The sequence below is a fragment of the Caretta caretta genome, chromosome 3, assembly GCF_965140235.1.
Source record: "Caretta caretta isolate rCarCar2 chromosome 3, rCarCar1.hap1, whole genome shotgun sequence".
Classification (NCBI taxonomy): Eukaryota; Metazoa; Chordata; order Testudines; family Cheloniidae; genus Caretta; species Caretta caretta.
In genome coordinates this window covers 204559262-204571579 of record NC_134208.1, presented here as the reverse complement: position 1 = coordinate 204571579, position 12318 = coordinate 204559262, and the positions used below count along the sequence as shown (strand labels likewise).

Sequence of the window (12318 nt, the reverse complement as noted above, 5' to 3'; positions counted from 1 at the left end):
GGCGTGCAGCAATTCTCCAGAAAGGACCATATTTTTGGAGTTTAATGTCCCCACCTTACACACACGCACACGTCACATCAGTTGAAAGCTTATTTTATGTGTGTTTAGATGAGGTATGATGTGGAGCTGTCAAGTGGTGCCATATGCCTGTGGGGCAGGTGAAACAATGGCACCCACAATGAAAGTGTCACTTTTTTTTTTTTTTTTGCACAGTTCCAGAATCCCTGTCACATGCCTACAGTTTATCCTGTTTGAGTTATAGTCAACTTCAACATCTTAATGTGGTGGTTACTGGTCAAAGCTACCAAATGATTATGTATGAAGTCATTTTTATTGGACAAGTATTTTTTCAGAAATGATGAAGCTGTTTAGCGTGTGGCAAAAATGGAAAATATCAACATTTTGCAATATACTGACATGAAATGTTTTCACATCACAGTCTCAATTGCCAAAAGTATCGCACAAGTGATTATAATATTTTCCGTTGAAATTTGCTGACCAGATCAGTTTCACACAGAAGGGTGTGCACCTATAGACTGGGTGGCCATAGTTATGACTGCATAGTGGGTAGATATAAATGTACATGAATTCCTCATGTAACACTTCTCCTTTTGCCTGGTGGAAATTTTAAAATTGTAATTGCCTATGCATGTAGTATCAGCCTTTGAAATTTTCTAGAAACTAGCTTTTTAATTCAATGACACGTATAGTCAAAATTACCCTTGAAAATCCCTTAAATTGCCCATAATGTACAGTATACAGTACATGGTTTTGTGTGTACAACCCTGTACAGTAATATGTATAACGTATACAGTAATGTACAGTATATCATAAAGAGTACATATGGAAAATATTATTTTACAGTACTGTATTTTTAATTACAGGGGGGTCATCAGGGCTTGATGTCGATCCAGGAGACGGAGGTGATGGAGAGCTTGGGTGACGGAGAGCGAGTCGTAGACGAAGTGGTTGGCTCTGGTTCAGCTCAAGAAGTTGATTGCATAGGCTTATCTGCTGCTGGTTGTTTTTCCTTGAAAAACATGGTGATCGGCAACTGTCGCTGTTGTCTCTTGAGCTGCTCAAACATTTCTTGATACAGTCTCAGATCATCCATAATACTACGTGTGATTTTGAGGCTTTGTTCCACAGAGGGATTGTATTCAGAAATTAAATCATTCTTCATTGGCAGATGCAGCTTCACCAGTAGTCTGCACATTTTTGAGGTTGAAGCGGTTCCTAAAACTGTTAAGCCAACCTTGGCTGGATTTGAATTCCTTCTCATCAGAAGGCTGTCCCTCTTCGGCGGGAGGTTTGAACAGCGTGTAGAGGCTAAGTTTCTTTTCCTGCAACGTGTTGCCATTGATAGGCACACATTTACGGTTCATGTCTTCCAGCCATAAGTTTAATGCCTTTTCAGTCTTCACTAAAGTCTTATCATGCACCTGGCTCGTCACCTTAACAGTTATTGGAGCACTTGATGCCACAGCTTGACGAATTTCTCTCTCTTAAATCTTGATGGCACGGATGCTAGATTCGTTGCGGCCATATTTACGCGCCACATTGGAGACCGACATACCGTCTCTCAATAAGTCCAACACAGCCAGTTTTTCCTCCAGTGTTGGAACAGATCGCTGTTTCTTTGGTTGAGCACCAGATGAAGGAGTTGGCTTGCGTTTAGGGGCCATGCTGTATGAAAAATATGTATCTTTAAAGACTAGAATCACACTCAGAGCGGTGAGATGCTCACACTATGAGAGGCACGCGGGAACTGAGACCGACTGAGGGAACAGCAGATTCACGTCTTCCATGTCACGCTCACTCCAGGGCATACGCTCATTGTGTGGAATGGTGGGCAGAATCGCCCGCACTATTTACATGTATCTTGTTGTTTTTCCTTTTTTTTGCTGAGCGCGTATAGTTGAATTCACGTAAGTTAAATGTGCGTATAATGCGACTCCCCTGTGCCAATATTTTGCTTTCCAAAAATGGAACACACAATGTGTAGTGGTGCCTGTTTCAATCCACAGCTGACCAGTGTCGCTTCAGACATATGCATATAATTTTTGATGCACTCACTCCTCACTTCTGCAACATACTTCCTGCTATACTGTAATGGGATGTGACTCTGACATCCCTGCTTGGTATTGCGGAGGTTGCGGGGCAGAGAACTGTTTAATGTTGTCAAATCAAAGAGCTTATTTTTTCAGAGATCTTACCAAATCTGGGGAGAGTGACAGACAAGCTGCAATTTCTGCAGCAAGGAAGTTGGTAGCAGTGCTGTATGACCAAAGGGAGAGAGAAGGAGACCTATAGAGACCTGAATTGCTTGCACCTCATCTAGCTATCATAAAAAGACAAGTCACTGGCCAAACTCCCACCATGTGAGGACAGTTTTGAAGAGCATATCAGAAGAGTATCTTGGCAAACAGATTTGGATGTCTTCATTAACCCAGATATTGGATCAGCATTGTAACATGGATGGAAAACTGGATGATGACCTACTTCCTATACGCTTCAAGGGCTCAATGGCGTCTGACCTTCTACGAGACCTTATTTGTGCCTGTACCAGAAGGGGTCATGCACAAACAACTGCATCTGTAGCAGGGGCAGCGGAAGCTTCCTAATAGAGGGGAGGCCACTGGGACTCAAACCATGGTCCCACCTTCCTGTGCTGCCCTTTCCACCGAGCCCCCACTGCCTGCTCGCTCTTCTCCTCTCCCTCCCCATGTCACTCGCCCTTATAACTGGTAAAAAGTAGGGGTGAGATCCATGGCCCCCTGACCTCCTCTATTCCAGCACTCCTGGTCTGTAGTCAGAACAATCTTTCCTGCGCAGAACTGTGTACATGCCAACACAATGAAGACAGTGGTAACCCCCACACTCTTGACAGATCATAATGATGACGACTAGAAATGCCACCAGCATTCTTACATGTCAGTGATTCTTGTACACATGCATTAGATTTTTTTTTACTCTTTCCATTGCTGTCATGTTTTGATGTCACCAAGAAATCCAGTTATGTCTTGACATAATGTAATGAGACCTTAAACTAACAGACAAATGCGAATATTCAAAGTAGTCGTTTTAATGCTGATGCCACCGTTTATCCCTTTTCCTGTGGTAATGGCTCCATTTGACAGCTCCACATAATACCTCAGCTTAACGCAGCCATAACTTTTCAAAGGATGTTTGATGAGCGCGTGGGCAGAGAGGGTACCTTAGGCCAACCAAATCAGTGGGGTCTGCCACTTGCCTAATGACGCTGTCACCTCTGCTCTTGGGAGACCATTCAGTAGTTGCTCTCACTGCTAGAAGAACACATACCTGATGCTCTGCCAAAAGTGTCCTTTGCTGCATATGTGGGGTCAGATTGTGCCACCCCTTACATGGACTAAGAAGTACCTTCCTCAGTAAGGAGAGCCATAGAAATGAATTGCACCACTTGTGGAGTAAAAGGGCTTCTCCATGTGAGTAAGGGATGTCCGCTTTTGGCCATCAGTGAAAACAACCTAAAAGCACTGTTGTTCTCCCAGTTAAGCCCCTGGTCTCTGCTCCATATCTCCCTGGTGCATAAGAAGGTGAATATCTGCTTAAGGAAGCCATTTTAAACTTCAACAAGTTTCCCCAAAGGCCCAGAATCTGCCAGCCTTGCTTATGAGGAGTAGTATCTCACTGTGTGAGTTGTCCCGTTGATTTCAGTGGGACAGCCAGAGTAAAATACTACTTTGCATGGGTAAGGATGGCAGAACTTGGCCCTAAGAACATCCAAATAGATGATGGATACATTGTTTAAAACAATGTCAGGCCAGATTCTCATCTGATGTAAACTGGCATCGCTTCCTGGAGGTCAGTGGAGTTAGGCCAGTCTACCCCAGCTGAGGATTTGGTGTGTAACCCTTTAACTTGCCATCCAATCCTCCAATCCATCACACACACAACTCCATTGAGTGTTCTGCAAGTGAAAGGGCTTTGCAGGACTGCCCTGCCTTACGAAACCTGCATATTGCTTTGCTTCATGGGGTCAGAGATTCCTCCCCACCGAGGCTTGCCTCAAGGACTTTGTGTCTCACTTGTACGTTGGAGAACTGTATTCTTTCCATGCACTGTATAGTGCTCAATGTACCTTAGTGAAACAGAAAGCAATGTATGGGTGAACGATGAAATTCGCCCACAGAACAAGTCATAGGTGAGTGCCCTCCTTGGGCTGGCATGTGGCATTACCGAAAGCCCTGAGTATGGGTTTGCACATAGATACATTACCCTGGGAGCAACACAGGGAAAGAACTGTGACAGTTCCCTTCCTGCTTCCTCACTGACCTTTCTTGGCTAGCCCAGCAGCAAATTATGACACTTCCCATCCAGACTCAGGTGTGCCGGCTGGCCAACTGGGAGGAAGATTCAGGGCTTTGCATCATCCCCACCCACTCCATCTGATTGGATAAGACTAATGGGCAGGCAGTGCCTGGTTATTCCTACACACAAGTAGTCCATGCAAGGGCATATGGAGGGGTGGGGGGCTTATTCCGCATGCTCCTGCATGGTGCAGTCCAGGGTACAATCTAGCCTTTCATATTCACTGGTAGAAGTTTACAGCCCCTGGTGGGGAAAAGGCTTAAATTGCCATTTGGCTGGCTGGCTGGCTGCTCTCCACTGAACAGTGAAAAGCGCTCAGGAAGGATCTGACCCAAAAACCCACTGAAGTCAAGGAAAAGATTCCCACTGACTTTTTAATGGGTTCTGGATCAGGCCTGAATGGGTTTTGGTTGGCCTCTGTGCTGACCTTCCAAAAGTGAGAAATGGAAAATGAGGACTCGGGGATTTAGAACAAAGGGATCATATCTGTTTGAGTGCACTACTTGCTTGCTTCTCCCAGGGCAGACTCCTCTTCTATGCTATGATAGACATGTCTTGTAGGCATCCATTGTTTGATCCACTGACCGCCGGACTAGCTGACTACGGGATTCCTGAGCTGAGGTCAGTGGTATTTTCGCTCTGTTGAGACTATATCCTCAGAACTCTGGCACCAACTGACTAATATAAACACTGTCTGAAGAGGAACAAGTATGCTGTACTTGAGTAATGTTGTGGCTAGATTGTTTTGATTGTTTCTACTAAGTCACCTGTTTGTTGAACTTCTTCTTTTAAAGGATTCAGATGTTGTTTATAAGGGCCAGAATTACTTGACTACTATTTTGTCAATGGATCTGTTTATAGTCAGTCTCTTTTTATTTTTTAAATACATGGGGCAAATGCTCAGCAGGTTGATGTTAATGGAATGATGCATATTTATACCAAATGAGGTTCTAGCCCTAGATGGCTGAGTATGATATCATTGTCCAGCCATGTGTTTACTGCAGAGTACAGTAAGCTGTATTTAGCCAGAAACATTGCTCCTCAATTCCACTGGCTGCATCCACACAAAGTTCTGGTCTTATCCAGCTCCTGCAAACTGCCCTCTTCCTGGAGGAAAAGTTACAGATTGAGGGTCACCACTACAAAAGGTTTTTTTTTCTCTCCTACTGGTAATAGCTCACCTTAAGTGATCACTCTCGTTACAGTGTGTATGGTAAAACCCATTGTTTCATGTTCTCTGTGTATAGAAATCTCCCCACTGTATTTTCCACTGAATGCATCCGATGAAGTGAGCTGTAGCTCATGAAAGCTTATGTTCAAATAAATTGGTTAGTCTCTAAGGTGCCACAAGTACTCCTTTTCTTTTTGCAGATACAGACTAACACGGCTGCGACTCTGAAATCTTCCAAGGAAGGATGGCCCCAGTGCTTGGGCAAGTAGCCTCAGACTTGGGAGAGCCAGATTCAATTCCTTGCTCTGCCACAGATTTCTCACGTGGCATTGGGAAAATCACCTTGGGCTTGTCTACATCCAGGAAAATTAATCTGAATTAATTGAAGGGATAAATTTGAAGTGGATTATTTAATCCACATCGAATGGTGTTCACACAGTGATTTCCACCAGCTGGCCTTGAGAACTGGAATTGCACAAGGAACAAACTGGCCATAGTGACTGGGGTGGAGCAAGAGGAGTTGTGGGAGAAGCTCCTCACAACAGTATGGGCATGCTGTTGTCAGTGACTGGAAGCAAAGCCCCATCTTTGTGCACCACCCATCTAACTACTTAGCTGTCTTTGGAGACATGCTGATTCCCTTCACCTCTTCCCTCCAGCTGTGTGGGTTTCCCTACCCCACAGCTGCATTAGCGCTCAGGAGAGAACCAGGGCGGGAATGTCTGAGTCACATGACCTCCTGCAGCTACTCCTGGATTGGTGTCGTTTACACATTACCCTGTGCTCAAAGCTGTTCCTAAAAGACACACTCTAGCCCTAAATTTGTTGACTAATTGGTGTGCATTACTCACTCAGCCTGCCATTCTACTGCTGGACCTGAGCCTCCGATTGCTCTGAATCAGTGACGCCCTGCTCACAACCATGGGCAAATGCACTGATAGCTCGTGCCTTGTTTCCAGCCCTGCTCCTCCCTTGCCTCATTCCAGGTCACCCAGTTCTGACCCGTGGCTCTGACTTTCTGGCTACCAGCTCCTGCTCTAACTACTAAGCCTGCCTCCTGCTCTAACCAGTAGGCCTGACCATCCACATCCCAGTCACAACACGCTGCTCTTCCCAGAAGTACAGGACAAGGAAGTCTCTGGAGCTTGGCCTCCTTCTGGTCTTCAAGCTTTTTCCATGTGACCACAGCAACCTGACCACCCCATCTGCAGGCCACTTCCTCTATTTGTCTCTCATTGGTGGAACAGCTCCTGGGGAGCAGAGCTTTGAGTGTGGTTTATCTGGTTATCTGTTGTCTTTGGCTTCTGGAATTCTCTCTCCCCCTGGTCTCTAATAGACTGAATTGTTAAACTTCAGGGTACACTGCAAAGCCTACCTTTTCCTCCTTGCTGGAGGGAAGGTGGATGAGTAGGAGGGGAGAGGGAGGTGGTTTGCAAACGTGGTACATATTTTGAGGGGGGTTGATTTGATCTTGGGGTCAATATCACATCTGTTTATTTAATGTACTTTTAAAACACTTCATGAGTTTGGAGGGAGCTCTCTTATTGGAGAGCACTAAATAAATAGGCTAGTTACAGTAAAGCCCTAGGGCCAGGTTCTCATTTATACTAAGACTCCCTTACACTTGGGGCCTTGCAGTGTGTGTCATATTCATATCTTCAAGCTCCATTATACTGCCAGAGGCACCTTGGGCCTGGTCTAGACGCAGTTTCAGTACTAATTTAACTATTTCAACTAGAGATGTGACCATCTACCAAAAGTTAGATCAGTGCAACCTGTAATGTGAATGCAGTTATATTGGTATAAAGGGGTCTTATACTGACAGAATGTATTTCCCTTCACTTACCAGGTTAAGCTTGCCAGGTACAAGCAACAAATATACTGTTATAACTGAGTCCAAGCTAAATGGATTGGGCTGATTTAGCTGTCTCATAAGTAAAGTGGTTCAAGTGTTGTGTGTAAACAAGCCATTAGTGTAAATGAGAATTAGGCCTCTGATGTTTATAATGGAGTCTTAAGCCCTTTGAAAACAGGTTTAAAGCAGAGATGCTGACAGATCCTTGAGACCTCAGTGGTGCTGAGTGCTGATGCCTTACAAAGGACCTGGATAGAAATCATATTTCAGGATGTCTCCAGTAACTCATGGTTTTTCAAAAACAAAAACCCCACCCTCAATAAGTGCACAGGATGCTTCTGAGAATCCAAATGGATTTAAATGACAATGGGGCACAGCAGGGACAAGGCAGCGACCCCTGCTAGCATGCTTCACAAGATGATTTCAAAGATATCAGGGCAGCTGCCAACCCAGGTTGCTGGAAGAACTCCCCAGATAAGCATCTGGATCCTGCAATTGTTATCCAAAGAGGAGAAACAGGAGGAGTAACATGGGGAAGAATAAAAGCCACTCCCATGACCGATTCTCCCAGAATAATGACTCTAGAAAGGCTTTAAATTCATTTTAACAAACCATCTGACAGAGGGGGGAAAATACTTACTACTGCTAATGCATTTGTTGTTATTGATCTTTTAGCAATCTCCTGACCACTTAACAGTACTGCCAACTCTTGTGATTTGATCATGCATTTTGTTATAATTGGTGGCTTTTTTTTTCTTAAAGCTGCAGAAGCTGAAAGCCAAGAGACTGCAGGAGAATCTCCACTTGTTTTTTGTTTTTGTTTGCTTGCTTTTTAAAAGTAAGGTTCTCTGCTTGTCCTTCCAGAGACACTTGAAAATGTGAAGTGAATGTACCCTAAAGGCACAAAACCCTGAAGGCAAATAACAAGAACCCCAAGTTTATTACTTAAAAAAAAAACCCTCATGATTTTTGGAGCCCGTCCCAAGATTGTTCGAATGTGTTGGGTTGGCCATGCGGTCACTAACAGCCTTCCATCATTATAATGATTAAAGATCAATCAAAAGTGTTGAGTGGGGGAGTGTAATGAGATCCTCTCTGAAGTTGGGAATGGGTGACAAGATGGATCACTTGATGATTACCTGTTCTGTTCATTCCCTCTGGGGCACCTGACATTGGCCACTGTCGGAAGACAGGGTACTGGGCTAGATGGACCTTTGGTCTGACCCAGTGTGGCTGTTCTTATGTTCTTAAGTGCACGGGGTTACAGAGGTCACTGGCGTGGCAGCTGGGCCTAGGACATCCCACCTAAGCTCCTCCGCTAGAGTGGCCTTGCATGGGTCCTTTATATTGAGCGTGGAATTCATCCCTGTTGAGAGAACCAGAGTACTGCCTAAGAATTGTTGAAGTCTTGCTTATGATCTCAGAAATAAGGCTTAAGTATGATGTCAGCCATGTATAAGCCTTGTTCTGGCTTTCTGCACAGGCATGAATTTCATTCATAGGGCCAGATTCTCATATACCTACCCATGTCCAGGAGCACCTTACTCATGTCCAGGATCCAAGAATGGTCCCACTGACTTCACAGGGATGGCTTGGGTAGCAGGGACATGTTCAGTGAAGTTGGGTATCAGAATTTTGCCTTTTGTTAATTAAAGTTAGCTCTCTGAGGGTATGACTATGCTGCAGAGATGACCTAGGCCTGTCAATAGTGGGGGACAAGCAGCAGAGTGAGGGAAGCCAGCTTCAGAAGTGTTACTGAGCATGTTCAGTACAAGTCAAGCAGCAAATCTGGAGGGGCAAATGACCACACATGCCCCACCCATTGCCTCTGGCATGGCTTCTCATGGCCCAGCTCAATTGACTCGGGCTTGCAGAGCTCAGGCTGTGAGGCTAAATATTGCAGTGTAGCCAGTCTGTGGCAGAGACCTTTTAACATTGGTCTCCCAAGTCCTAGGTTGACATGCTAACCCTGCTGGGTCACACCTTCTCTAGCTAATTTAACCGGAGATGTAACAGAACGTGAATTTGAGAAGTACATAGCTGACTTTTTTTTTTTTTCTCTTCCCAAATGTAACACTAAAGACTCATTCTTCTTCTCTTAGGCCTGGTCTGTCATTTTGTGTGCAAAACAGCGCTCCAGAGTGAAATGAAACTGCTAAGAATAGACAAAGCTGGCAGCACATTGAGTTAGGGTTTAACGCTGTGTTTTGACATCTCGCATTGTTCTGCAGCGAGGAAAATGTTGTACCTCCTAATGCATTTTGCTCTTTTGTAGGGAGTAGCGGTGGCAACGTGTTTCCTTTTTGGATTCCAGAATGACCGTATCCTGCACATTCATGATGGTGCAACTTGTGATAGCAAGTCTGCCCCGGAATATTTCTTTAAAAGCCCAAGTGATTCACAGCCTTCTTGAGGACAAATGTTAGTGATAGCTCAACCCCGCTAGCTCTTCCCAACTGCCCACTTTCTTCCTCCTGGCCCCCTTCACTAGCCAAAGCCCTTTGAAGGCAATTGGAGTCTCTGGGGACTTCAGCTGCTGAGTGTTATTTCCCCCCATTTTATAGATTGAGGAATGGAGAGATTAAATAACTTGCCAAAAATTGTCACAAAGCAGGTGTTAGAACCAGAAATAGACACCAAGGATTATTAAGTACCGTAAATTCAATCAAAATCTAGGGGTGAATGGGTAGCATTCATTTGAGTGGGCTTAAGTTTTGCATGGGTCTGTATAACAAACTGTTGTTAGTTATCAGAGGGGTAGCCGTGTTAGTCTGGATTTGTAAAAGCGGCAAAGAGTCCCGTGGCACCTTATAGACTAACAGACGTATTGGAGCATGAGCTTTCGTGGGTGAATACCCACTTCGTCGGATGCATGTAGTGGAAGTTTCCAGAGGCAGGTATAAATATGCAAGCAAGAATCAGGCGAGGGATAACGAGGTTAGTTCAATCAGGGAGGATGAGGCCCTCTTCTAGCAGCTGACTTGTGAACACCAAGGGAGGAGAAACTGCTTTTGTAGTTGGCGAGCCACTCACAGTCTTTGTTTAATCCTGAGTTGTTAGTTGTATTACAGAGCTCCATCTTGATTGGCAGAGAGGGGGACCTATGACACACACTTCCCAGCAGGTTACATACTAAGACCATCCCAGCCCCAACGAGCTTCCGGTTTAAATAGACAACTCAAAGGAAGCATTATCCTGATTTTATAGATGGGGACCTGAGCCACCGAGCATTTAAGTGACTTACCCAAGGTAATACTGCAAGTCTGTGGCAGAGCTGGGAATGAAATCACATCCCCCAAGTCTCAATCCAGTGCCTTCATTACAAGACAGCCTTTTTCTTCTCCATTTACAAAGAAGAATGCTGCTGTGTTTGCCAGCTACAGGACAGACACTAGATCAATCTTAAGCAGATAGCAGAGTCCTCTTCAGCAGGTAGCTGGGGATTTTTGGGATGAACTAAACCGTCCTGTGAATGGACACGCCTACAATGATTTTGGTGGTGTTAGTCCTCGTTATGGGCGTGATTCAAAGCCCATTTAAGTCAATGGGTCTCTCTCCACTGATGTCAGTAGGCAGTGGATCTAGTCCTATGCCAGCAGTGGTTATTTTGCTCTGTGTTTGCCCTGTTCATTATCGCACCCCAGACCTGAGCCTTAGGGTCCTTGTGGTTATTAGGTAGCCAGATGAGGTGGAAGATATTGTTGGAGTAATTTAGAGCATCCAATGGGAGAGGTGCTGTTAGCACTAAGAAGAAATGCTACTTGATAACAGCAATGCTGACCCCAGTATAATAGCCGAATACTAATCCATGAGCCAAACAGCAAGAAAACGCTATTTTTTTATGATAATAAATTTAGTCAGATGAAACTATAACTCCTTTCGGGTGTGAGCCATGTGTTTAAAAATAAGAAGATTGATTGTATATCAGTATTTCTTTATTTATTCTCTGCAAATTCCTGTCTTGGCTCGGAGAAATGGATTCCCATCCTATTAAAAATGGATAGCCCAGCTGTTTTACATACAAAAGGCCATAAATCATGTGGTTTGGCAATGTTATATTCTCCAAGTATTTATCTCCCCATGGAGCAGTGAGCTATATCATTGGATAGCTGGCATTCCTCAATTGCATCCTGCCCCTGTGTAGTGTATAGATAGAGAGAGATGAACCCTAACGTCTGGTGGTCGCTCATCTTCCTGGTCTGTGTGTCTGTTCTTATTCACGCTTCCGTTGCTTGACTCAGTGGCGTTCCTGGACACGAGCAAATTGGATGAAACCGCTCCATTTGAAGGCCACTTGGACGTTGCAGCCGGACTAGAGATGCCTTTTAACGGCTTTTGGGGCGCTCAGCAATGCAACTGCGCTTTCGCACATGTTCATGTGGACCCAAAGCCAGGGAAACCCTTAAGCACATGGGAACATTTAAGCACACGAGCAGCCTCGTTGCCTGTGGCCCAGGTATAGATTGTGAAAGCAAAAGAGGGTTGGTTTACTTCTTCCCCATACTGTGCAGCTGCCATCCAGCCCTACAACATACATTGCTCAGATACCCTCTATCCTCTGTACAGCCATGGGGAAACAGACTCCTAGTAGAGCAGTGTTAATGCACTGTACCCTGGCCAGGGCCGAGAACCATGAGAATTCAGAGCTCCGGGCCAGACGTTCAAGTGATCAGCACCCCCAAGGGCCAGATTTTCAAGCAAGCTTAGCAGCCAGCTTTGCTGGCTATGAACATCCCAAGGGGGGCTGCTAGGGGCTGAGCGCTTTTCAAAATCTAGCCCCTTGTTTAGGTGCCTGAATGGGAGCTGAGCTCTTCTGTAAACCTGGTTAAAGATTCTCCTTTTTTGATGTACCTCTAACAATAGATCTGTGTTACGTGGGGATGCATGGGTTGGCAAGTTCTAGCAAACTGGTATATTGATGGTGAGGAGGCTCTCTGGA

At 44.9% G+C, this 12318-nt stretch overlaps 1 protein-coding gene and 1 long non-coding RNA gene across 2 annotated transcripts in view; one reads left to right on the top strand and one right to left on the bottom strand.

The window, feature by feature from the left end:
• LOC125633352 (somatostatin receptor type 4) overlaps nucleotides 1-957 on the top strand; it is a 138731-nt gene extending 137774 nt beyond the window's left edge. The window contains exon 4 of the mRNA XM_075127256.1: nucleotides 885-957. The gene's annotated coding sequence lies outside the window, so the exon portion shown is untranslated. The remainder of the gene's footprint in view (nucleotides 1-884) is intronic.
• The window catches only part of LOC125633354 (uncharacterized), a 45002-nt gene that overhangs the window by 17012 nt on the left and 15672 nt on the right, over nucleotides 1-12318 (bottom strand). The window lies entirely within an intron of this gene.